Source organism: Pelophylax lessonae (assembly GCF_965119305.1).
Source record: "Pelophylax lessonae genome assembly, chromosome: 6".
Taxonomy (NCBI): domain Eukaryota; kingdom Metazoa; phylum Chordata; class Amphibia; order Anura; family Ranidae; genus Pelophylax; species Pelophylax lessonae.
In genome coordinates this window covers 58,929,044-58,941,190 of record NC_138773.1, presented here as the reverse complement: position 1 = coordinate 58,941,190, position 12,147 = coordinate 58,929,044, and positions in this window count along the sequence as shown.

Genomic DNA, 12,147 nt, shown 5'->3' with positions numbered 1-12,147 from the left:
TATATTGCTAGTCTTCTCACTAGCCCCTGTCCCTCTAATTGTTTCTATGTAGGAAAGACCAAACGTCAATTTTGGTAGTGTATACAATCATGTCAGTGATATCAGAGGTGATCTGGTTAGTCCAGTGGCAAGATATTTTGCCAAATTTCATCAGCATAGTCCAAAGGGACTACGTTTTAAAACCTTGGAAAGAATCCACCCCCACCCTTGAGGTGGGGGGCTTTGAAAGAATGATCCTACAAAGGAAACGTCGGTTGATTTTTACTTTGCAAGCTCACAAAATGCCAGGACTTCATGAAAAAACAAGTTATTCCCCTTTCTAAATAAATCATAGAATAGCAATAGTAATAAATGTATACTGCAGATTCATATATTTTTGATTGCTCTTTTTTTTTTTTATCAGGTTTTATCAAATTGAGGCAGTTGGGATGTTTTCTGGGTCTTGATTGAGCATGTTAATTTCCGTGTTTATTTGAGTTAGTCCTAATATTTTGTAAGGGGGAGATTTGAGAGAAATGGGTTGGGGGTCCATGGTAATTTTCTTTTTCCTCTGGTAGGGCTTGTGTTGGATGAAGCCATGTCTGCACAATAGATTTTTTTTGGGAAGTGGTTTTTGATTTTGTATCCCCTGTTGGGAGACATGACATTATTTTTGAGTTCTGGTGTGGCTATTATTTCCCTCATTTGAGCCCTGGGTAATAGCGTCTGGTCTCATTTTCCATATTCAGAATATGGTGTCCCGATCACTTCCGGCGTTACATCACATTGGGCCCCTTACTGCCGACTGAAGTCAGTCATGCAAAGTGTCTTGCCAATCTGGGCGCACATTGAGCATGGTCCTACAAGTCTAGGAGTGGGGGATGGAGGGCCCGTTGGGGTTGACATTAATTGACGACCCAATATATGGTCTGGGACATCCATTGCTGGTAACGCAGCCGGCGTGCCTTCCACGAGATACAGAACGCAGTTTTGGCAACCACACGACGTCACTTCCTGTATCTCGTGGAACGCACGCCGGCTGCGTTCCCGGAAGGAGACTGTGATCATTTTTCTGATGTGGATTTTATGTCTTCCATACGCTTTTGTCCTATATCGTTTGTGAGTATGTTTTAACCCCTTATTTAAATAAAGATATTTTGCTGGCTTCACTATATTGGTCCATTCCTTCCCTTTGAGTGACACCGGAGGGATTTACAGCATTGGAGATCTATTGGTCCACCTATTTCAGAGGCTCACCTGTCCCTTGGGCAACCCCAGAAAGGGACATACTGTGCTGGAGAATCATTGGTTTACCCACTTCCAAGGCCCATTAACCTTTTGGTTCTGGTGAGTGGATCCCAAAAGGGTTTTTGAAGCACTTTGCCACTGTGTGGAGCACCACAGCACCTTTTGGTTTCAGCACCTTATTGAGTAGCTGCACCTAGAGTGGAACTGTTTACCTAATTTCGGACATTTTTTCATATCACCTTTTGCACCTTAGCACCAGTTATTGGATTTTGCATTAAGCACCATTGCACCTTATGCACATATTTTTAATTATCTAGTCCTGGCACCATTGCACTTTAATTTTTCCATAAATTGATGTTATTATTTGTTGACATTTGGTCCAGCACGATTTCACTTTATGAATATTTATTTCTTATTAATTGACGCTTTTTACACTTATCCATTTTTGATAATTACACCACCATTGCAAGCGCTGCTTTTGGCATTTTTCATAGGGGACAACTCTGTCAATGTCCTCAAGCAGCCCAGCCAGAGCCCAGACTTGAAACTGATTGAAAAGCTCTGGAGAGATCTGAAAATGGCTGTACACCGACACTCCCCACCCTACTTGATGGAGCTTGACAGGCCCTGCAAAGAATAATTGGAGAAACTGCCCAAAAATAGGTGTACCAAGCTTGTAGCTTCAAACTCAAAAAAACTTGAGGCTGTAAATGGTGCTTCAACAAAGTATTGAGCAAAGGCTTTGAATACTTACTATATGTATGTGTGGTTTTTTATTTTTAATAAATTTGTAAAGATTTCAAACAAAAGGAAAATAATGAATGTAATCCATTTTGGAATGAGGCTGTAATATAACAAAATGTGCGAAAAGTAAAGCGCTGTGAATAACTCCTGGATGCACTGTATGTTTTTCTGAAATGCTTAGATGTTTGAATTGTCTCTTGCAATAAAGATGTAGTTTTGCTTTACTATTTGCTATTGTTTTTGGGTTATGGCACACTCAAGGTCACACCTACCCCCCCCCCCCCCCATTAGAAGAGTGGTGGGGGGTGGAAGAGCAAATATTTTCTTTCTTGTCTCTGACTTGGGCCCGATGTCTGTACAAATGCATTAGCCACTCTGGCTACATTCTTGAATGCTGATGAGGCAGCACAGTGGTGTAGTGGTTAGCACTTTCACCTAGCAGCATGAGGGTCGCTGGTTCAAATCCCAGCCACGACACTACCCACCTGGAGTTTGCATGTTCTCCCTGTGCCTGCGTGGGTTTCCTCCAGGTACTCTGCTTTCCTCCCACACTCCAAAGACATGCTGGTAGGTTAATTGGATCCTGTATATAAAAAAAAAAAAAAATTGTCCCTACTGTGTATGAATGTGAGTTAGGGACCTTAGATTGTAAGCTCCTTGAGGGCAGGGACTGATGTCAATGTACAATGTATATATAAAGCGCTGCGTAAATTGACAGCACTATATTAATACCTGAAATAAAACTAATAACTAAAATGATGCTTCCAATACAGTACTGTGCATATGTTTTCAACAGGTTTAAAAAAAAAAAAAAAATTATGCTGTAAATGAAGAATGCTTTCAGCAATAGAAGTATTAGTTTATTTTTATTATTTAACAAAATGGAAAGTAAATGAACAGAAAATAAATCAAAATCAAATCAATATATTTGGTTTGACCACCCTTTGGCTTCAGACCAGCATCAATTCTTCTAGGTAAACTTGCACACAGTGTTTGAAGGAACTCAGGAAGTAGGTTGTTCCAAACATCTTGGATAACTATACACAGATTTTCTGTGGATGTAGGCTGCCTCAAATCCTGTTTTTTTCTCATGTAATCCCAGACAGACTCCATGATGTTGAGATCAGGGATCTGTGGGGGCCAAACCATCAATTCCAGGACTCTTTGTTCTTTACGTTGAAAATAGCTCTTAAGGACAATGGCTGTATGTTTGGGGTCATTCGCCTTCCTCCCTTAGGGTATGGTATGATGGATAAGCATCTGCCTTTATTTCTCAGCATTGAGGACACCATTAATCCTGACCAAATCTCCAACTGCATCTGCAGAATTGCAGCCCCAAACTTAAAAGGAACCTCCACAATGCTTCTCTGTTGGCTGCAGATGTTCATTATTGTACCACTCTCCAGCCCTTCATACACCGGTTAACTGCCTCCTGCTATAGACAAATATTTCAAATTTGATCAGTCAGTCCAGAGCATCTGCTGCCATTTTTCTGCACCCCAGTTCCTACGTTTTCCTGCATAGGACATGGAAACAACTCAGAAAGCATTAGAACTGTGGTACAGAAAAAGGGCAGCAGGTGCTCTGGACTGATGGGTCAAAGTTTTAAATATTTGGCTGTATTGTCAGCAGGCAAAACATGCTGGGATCTTGCTTACTCTGTTTCCTAAGCAAGAGAATATTCTTAGTGTAAATAGCCTTCTGACCTAAGAATGCCTCACTGAACAAGGATGGTTCAGATAATTCCTGGAATAATGATTTGTGGATCAAGATAAGGCAGGTTTGCGGTTTTCTCTGTCAGAACCCATAGACACCTCCAGGTGTTTAGGTGAGGGAATCCCTGCACAACATACTCTTCTGGTGTCTGGGTTGTGGTGTATCATCATCCCTGCTTACTTTTTATGGGTACTTCCCACTCACTGAACTCATTACATTAGTCATTCCTACAAAAGGGTGGTACCCTTGGGTTTTCTACCAGTCTCAAAGGTCATTTGTTTATTGAGATATGATGTGAGGGCTTGCATTTCCCATGGATATCGCGTGGTGAGAGTGGTTGTCTACCAGGCAACCTCTTTTCTCATAATGGGAACTTGTTTATCTGAATTTTTAAGGGTTAGGAACATAAAGCTTAGGTCTTTTTATGGAGCCCAGCTGGTCTTCCCTTATAGACGCATTCTGATTGTCCACAAATCCTGGGACAATGTATTTTTAGTTTCTGTTGACCACATATAACAAAACAAGAAAGGAAATTCCCCTAGGGCATGGGACTTTAGTGGCAATAACCAGACCTTGAGTAGTAAATATATTTCAACAAATTTATTATTCTACAAATCAGTTAATGAAAATATGTTTCAAAAGGATCATAAATGAACAACACTTTAAAAACACAAGTGGCCATATGTTACGTCTTTGGGACTGGACGTAGCGGAAACTTCCACAGATGACCAGACGCGTTTCGGTCAATCGCCTTTATCAACAGTCAGGTAGGAACAGATCTCAGACTGGAGAATATGAAAGATAGCAATAAGTAACACATAATGATGGTTTATCAATAATATCTCAATTAATAAGAGGTTGTACATAAAAATCTACAAAGTGTTTACTGTACCATAGCTATAGCTTCAATATATTTATTTGTTCACAGTATCAGTGTTTTGTATTTGGATACGTACCCCATAAACTAGTTGTATTTGGATACGTACCCCATAAACTAGTTGAAGCTATAACTATTAAACTATTGAAGCTATAGCTATGGTACAGTAAACACTTTGTAGATTTTTATGTACAACCTCATTAACCTCAATTGGGATATTATTGATAAACCATCATTATGTGTTACTTATTGCCATCTTTCATATTCTCCAGTCTGAGATCTGTTCCTACCTGACCGTTGATAAAGGCGATTGACCGGAACGCATCTGGTCATCTGTGGAAATCTCAGCTACCTCCAGTCCCAAAGAGGTAACATATGGCCACTTGTGTTTTTAAAGTGTTGTTCATTTACAATTGTTCCTTTTGAAACATATTTTCATAAACTGATTTGTAGAATAATAAATTTGTTGGAATATATTTACTACTCAAGGTCTGGTTATTGCCACTAAAGTCCCATGCCCTAGGGGAATTTCCTTTCTTGTTCCAGTACCAGGGATGTTGGCAATACCCAGTCTAATCACTGGTTCCGAACCCATTTTTCCATATAACAAAACACTTTCCAGACCATAAGGAAGCTAATAAAAGTTTATTGTTGGGGTTTACAAACATTTTAAAAACAGGCTTACCACATGTCAGCTGAAGACTGAAATTAGAGTTGCTGTGGTTAACATCTGGTCTTGACCCTAGTAGGTTTGTGACGGGAGAGGATGGTGCCTAACTTCAGCTTAGAAAGAAGATGATTGAGGTGTAGAGAAACTTTTGCTAGCACATCAACACTCTTGTTCACCTTACAGCAAACCAGTTATAAGAGAAATATGCATGGTTTCAATTGCTGGCCTCCTTCTCACAATGACCGCTGTCTGATTTCAGTCAGAGAATTGGAACAAGCATGTAGCAAGTCTTTACATCATACCAGCAGAAGAACTGGGGAGGTCAACAGTGGCAGTATACATATTTCTTGACAGGATTCCATTAAAACTTAATTCCAGGCCAATATAAAAGACCCAAATGAATACCGCTCTGTTCTCAATACATCTTTTAATACATTTTAACGTTTCAGTTTGTTTCCCTTAAGGCCCCTTTCACACAGTGAGTCCGTCAGGCGTACTCCATTTTTCGCAGCGGGGGATCGATCCGCCTATCCCCCACTGAGCAGGCAGATGGCAGCTGTGTCTCTGCCCTGTGTGCAGAGACACAGCTGTCAGGTCCCCGCTGTTTCGCTATGGGGGAATCGGATGGGAACGGGCCATCTGTCCGTTCCGATCCCATCCGCTCTGCTGGACGGATGGAAAATAGGGTTTCCATCCGTCCAAATTTGACGGATCGGATGTCAGCAGACATGTCTCCGCTGACATCCGATGCCCCATAGAGATGCATGGGGTGTCTGTTCAGATCCGCCAAAAAAACTGACAGGTGGATCTGAACAGTCTGCCCATGTGAAAGGGGCCTTAAAAAGGTAACTCCACTTTCATGGGGGGAAAAAAATGGCAAATAAAGAAAAAATAATATAGCAAACAATTGCAACATACGTCATATTTTAATTGAATGTTATTAAAAATTACCTTTCCTTTTCAAGCTGCAGCTCTGTAATTTTCTGAAAATGCAATATGGTTACTGGGGGGAATTCTGCACACAGCACCTGGCGTTCAACAACCAAGCCGCAAAGCCAGCAACTGTAAAGCAGGATGAAAGATCGGTCCTTGGGACAGCCAATCCTTCCTGAGAGGAAGCCCCCAAGGAGCATCGGCGACCAGCTGTACCCAATCGGCGTATCAAGACCGGCAAGGTCAGTCTGGACAGAATCCCTTCTGCTTTGATCCTGCACAGGATTCATGGCAGAAATTTGAGAGGGCTGGAAAAGTCGGTCAGCCCACCTTACAATGTTGGCTACTTAGCGATCCGCCAGGATACTACTTAGGCCCCCTTGACAGACCACCACCCTGGTATTGTCCAAATTAATTCCTACCGGACACCCCTGAAGACAAATTGAGCCAGACAAAGGCTGAACGCTCAGAGGTCCAGAACATTAATTGGCAGTCTGGACTCTGCCAGTCCAGACCCCCTATGCACATCTGTGCTGAGGATGCCTCCCCACTCAGACAGGCTGGCATCCGTGGTGACAACCATCCAGTAAAGGGGGAGAAAGTGCCAGAGAACGAAGCCACTGCTAAAGAACATGGATCCGTTTCCCATTTCACCAGAATCTCTTTAGCAGAGATCTTGTGTGGAACTGTGCAAACAGACCGCCTCGAAGGTGGACACCATCAGGCCCAGCACCTGCATGCAAGCACGAAGGGATGACAGTCTGCTGAACAGAAGCTGAATTGGCTCCTGCACTGTCTGGACTCAGCCAGAGTGTTTCTTCCTTGGGAAAAACTCCAGTCAGACCCAGATAGTCCAGTTTTAATGGACAGAACCAAAAGCAGACTATTGAAGGCTCAGAATCCAACCAAACTCGCTCAGAGTTCGCAGAGCAATCGGAAACTCCGCTCACAAAAGATGATTGTCCAGGTACCCCAGCACCGAGATCCAAGGGCCAACACTTTTGTGACAATCCGAGGAGCAGAGGCGAGACCAAAGGTCCATGCCACAAACAGATAATGCTCCTCGCCCACGGCAAAACGGAGGAAGCATTGATGACAGGCGCATATTAGAATGTGCAGGTAGGCGTCCTTGATGTCGATAGAAGCGAGAATAGACTCCACCTGGAACTTCTGTACTCCCACCAGCAGTTTAGCACCTTGAGATCCAGAATTGAACTTACCTTGCCTTCCTTCCAGGGAACTGTAAAAAGGTTCGAGTAAAAATCCCTGAAAATGTTCCGAAATCTGAACAATCACCCCTTGACGGAACAAGTCTTGCACTACCCCAAAGAGACCCGTACGTGAACTGGGGACAAGTGCAGGTTGAAAGGGAAGAACCTTTCCGGAGCATAAGACTGAACTTGACCTTGTAGCCTGACCAAATAACTTTGTGGACCCGCGTGTCCTATACCAGGGAGGTCCATGGATCCGGAAACCAGCGAAGACCCCCCCCCCACCCCAGATACGCAGAGGCAGCCATGTGTGCAAGTCTGCAAGAGCGAGATCCTCCCTGCAAGGGGTGTGGTTGTGGTAATGGTGCCGTGAGACAGCGTGCAGCGAGGCTCCGGGACCGCTGGTGATTCACCGCTCTGAGCAAGTTGGCGTCCCCTGCTAGATGCCGAGGTGACCGATCAGGCGGAGTGGAGGGAGAACGACTGAACCTGGCTGTACGGCGGGAGTAGGAAGGCAAACCCAGAGGCAACACTGCTCTTACCTGACGTACGAGAAAGCGCCGGGAGCCGACCCTTGAGGCGATAAGAGGAAGCGCTTACCTGGCCTGTGAGTGGTGGAGGGGAGCGAGCGGCTGCTGCGGCGCTGATGCCGGGGTGGAGGGAGAGCGATTGAGCCTGGCTGAACGGCGGGAATGAGAAAGCAGATCTAGAGGTAATACTGCTCTTACCTGACGTTCGCAAGAGAGCTGGGAGCCGACCCTTGAGGCGATAAGAGGAAGCAGTACACCGGCTGAAATAGGATAAAAGCCCTTACCTGGTCTATGAGTGGTGGAGGGGAGCGAGCGGCTTCTACAACGCCGGTAAGACATTCAGATATTTCAGAGTACTTTATCCGAAGTCTCCCCACACAGGAAAAAAGTGTTTTTTATCTGAAAATGGCACAGACACGCTCAGGGTCGGCTAATGCAAACACTTCCAAAAAAGCCGGCAGTAATCAGCGGGAAATCACTGAAGCTTTATTAGCGAGTCAGCATCAGCAAGGAGCAGATAGAACTGTAACAGTACATGGAATAGACTCTCTTACTCCTCAGGGGCCCCCGAATTCAGGACAAACAAAACTTGGATTGGCAGGAGTTGCTGGCGATAATCCCTACAAAACAGGATATGTCAGAAATGGCATCTTCAATTGTAAATGTGCTGACACAAGAAATTAATTCCCTTAAAGGTCAAATGGATGTAATGTCCAAAAAAATAGAAATGGTGGAGTGGGAACTAGCGCTTTGAGCACCAGAGTTGATTACATGGAAGACACCCACAAAGTATTCGTCAGGCAATTAGTAATTTTAAAACTCCAACAAGACGATGGGGAGAATCGGAGTAGAAGGAACAATATACGTCTTCGGGGGGCTATCAGATAAAATTCAAGGCCCTGACTTAAAATCTAAAGTGGTGACTATATTAAACATGCTTTTGGACACTTCCCAAACTGAAGCCATAGAAATAGACCGGGTGCATCGGGTACGGGCTCCTAGAAGTATGGGATCAGATTTCCCCCAGGATGTCCTGATAAGGATTCATTTTTATTCAATCAAGGAAAAAATAATGAAAAATGCATGGAATAAGGGTCCATTTGACTTTGAAGGTTCAACTATACGGTTATTGCCAGATCTTTTGAGGCAGACACTTAGGATGAGAGCTACATTGAAGCCGTTACTAGAAGTCATACAGAACTCTGGGGCCAACTACCACTGGGGTCACCCCTTCCACTTAATCGTGGTTAAAAATGATGGCTCATATACCCTAATGTTGGCAAATGTCGTGCCCATTCACAAGAAAGGTAGTAGGGAGGAATCGAGCAACTATAGACCAGTGAGTCTGACATCAATAGTAGGCAAATTAATGGAAACCCTATTAAAGGATAGGATTGTGGAACATCTTAAATCCCATGGATTGCAAGATGAAAAACAACATGGGTTTACTTCAGGGAGATCATGTCAAACAAATCTTATAGACTTTTTTGACTGGGTGACTAAAATAATAGACGGTGGAGGTGCAGTAGACATTGCATATCTAGATTTTAGTAAGGCTTTTGACACTGTCCCACATAGAAGACTTATCAATAAACTGCAGTCATTGAGCATGGACTCCCATATTGTTGAGTGGATTAGGCAGTGGCTGAGTGACAGACAACAGAGGGTTGTAGTCCATGGAGAACATTCAGAACAAGGTCATGTTACCAGTGGGGTACCTCTGGGATCTGTACTGGGACCAATTTTGTTTAATATCTTCATAAGTGATATTGCAAAAGGCCTCGATGGTAAGGTTTGTCTTTTTGCTGATGACACAAAGATATGTAACAGGGTTGATGTTCCTGGAGGGAAACGCCAAATGGAAAAGGATTTAGGAAAATTAGAAGAATGGTCAGAACTCTGGCAACTGAAATTTAATGTGGATAAGTGCAAGATAATGCACCTGGGACGTAAAAACCCAAGGGCAGAATATAGAATATTTGACACAGTCCTGACCTCAGTATCTGAGGAAAGGGATTTAGGAGTAATTATTTCAGAAGACTTAAAGGTAAGAAGACAATGTAATAGAGCAGCACGAAATGCCAGCAGAATGCTTGGATGTATAGGGAGAGGTATAAGCAGTAGAAAGAGAGAAGTGCTTATGCCGCTGTACAGAACACTGGTGAGACCTCACTTGGAGTATTGTGCGCAGTACTGGAGGCCATATCTCCAGAAGGGAAGGATATAGATACTCTAGAGAGAGTTCAGAGAAGAGCTACTAAACTAGTACATGGATTGCAGGAAAAAACTTACCACGAAAGGTTAAAGGACCTTAACATGTATAGCTTGGAAGAAAGAAGGGACAGAGGGGATATGATAGAAACTTTTAAATACATAAAGGGAATCAACTCGGTAAAGGAGGAGAGCATATTTAAAAGAAGAAAAACTACCACAAGAGGAAACAGTTTTAAATTAGAGGGGCAAAGGTTTAAAAGTAATATGAGGAAGTATTACTTTACTGAGAGAGTAGTGGATGCATGGAATAACCTTCCTGCAGAAGTGGTAGCTGCAAATACAGTGAAGGAGTTTAAGCATGCATGGGATAGGCATAAGGCTATCCTTCATATAAGATAGGGCCAGGGACTATTCATAGGATTCAGATATATTGGGCAGACTAGATGGGCCAAATGGGTCTTATCTGCCGACACATTCTATGTTTCTATGTTTCTAATGTGGCCGGATCAGCTTCCAGGACTATTTGCATTTCTAAAGGTTCCTCCTGTGGTGGAGCCTGACTGGCTGGGGCTACAGGGGTACAAAAACTCCCTGGGGTCCCTGGTAGCCAGGAAGTAATCACCAAAAAGGACAACCCCCAGACGGGGAAAGGGCCTACCTCGGGTTGTGGAAGTGGTGTACACACCTGGGGAATATAGACTCCCAACAGGGGGGTTACGATTTCTGTTGTGGTTTCTTTTTCTGTTGAAGAAGACAGAAGGGATCTTTCATTAAGAGTTTATCTAGTAGGGAATATTCAGTAGAGGTGTGGAGGAGTGGGGGATGCATGAGGAGGCCATTGGGTAAAGAGGTTGTATTGAATAAATAAGGGAAAGAATGGAATCTGAATTTTTATAGTAAAACCTAAATTGGACACATAGATAGAATGCCTCGGTAGAGGCTTGAATATACGTAAGGGTTAAAAATATTCCCTTAAAATAAAGTGGGCCTATCATGCATCCCCCCTCCTCATGAAATAATGTCAGAGCGGTCTCGCCGGGCCCTACGGAGCCACGCTTGCCGATTAAGCGAGGAAGTCCCCTTTTTTTTTCTTTTTTCTCCTCTTTTTTTTTTTTTGTTTGTTTGTTTGTCTTTTTTCCTTTATTTTGGTGGGTGTATTTTCTCTTCCTTTCTTTTTCTTTGTAATATAACACAAGTCTCATGGAGCGACCCTCCCACACGCCCCTGAAATAGATAAGCGCTTAGTTGCGTTTAGGTCAAGGATTGACAAGTAGGGAAGCAAGGGAGCGATATTAGAGGGGGGAAATTTTATTCCCCCCCTCCCTTTTTTTTTTTTTTCTCTCCCTCTCTCTCCTTTTCTCCACCTCCCCGACCCCCTGATTGTGCAGGGACTGTGTCTATAGCAATATGGGAAGAGGAAGAGTGGGTGGGATGGCCAGGGCCGTTAGGAAGGGCTTGAAATTGACCTCTCTAAATGTGAGGGGGTTATCCATCCCAGAAAAACTTATGCGGGTACTGAATGATATGAGAAGAGGACATACACAGGATGCTTTCTTTCAGGAAACATATTTTAAATGCGAAAATGTACCTAAATTTTGCAATAGAAATTATCCATGGGCGTATCACGCCCCTCTCCAATCCTGAAGTCGAAAGGGGTCAGTGTTGTCATAGCAAAGGAAGTAGAATGGACGCATCAGGAATCAAGGGTAGACCCACAGGGAAGATATATCATGTTAAAGGGCAAAATAGGACAAAGGGTAGTGACAATGGTTAACATATATTTTCCAAATACTAATCATTTAACATTTCTACAGCAGTTACTGCCATTGATCTTGGACTTCCGGAAAGGCCTTTTGATAATGGGCGGAGATTGGAATTACGTGGCAGAACCCTTGTTGGATACGTCACGTGGCTCCTCCCATTTATCATGTGCAAAACTTAATGGGCTCAGGAAGGAACTCTCCCTCCTCGACTTAATTGACCCGTGGAGGATTATGCATGCAGGGGAGAAAGATTATTCATACT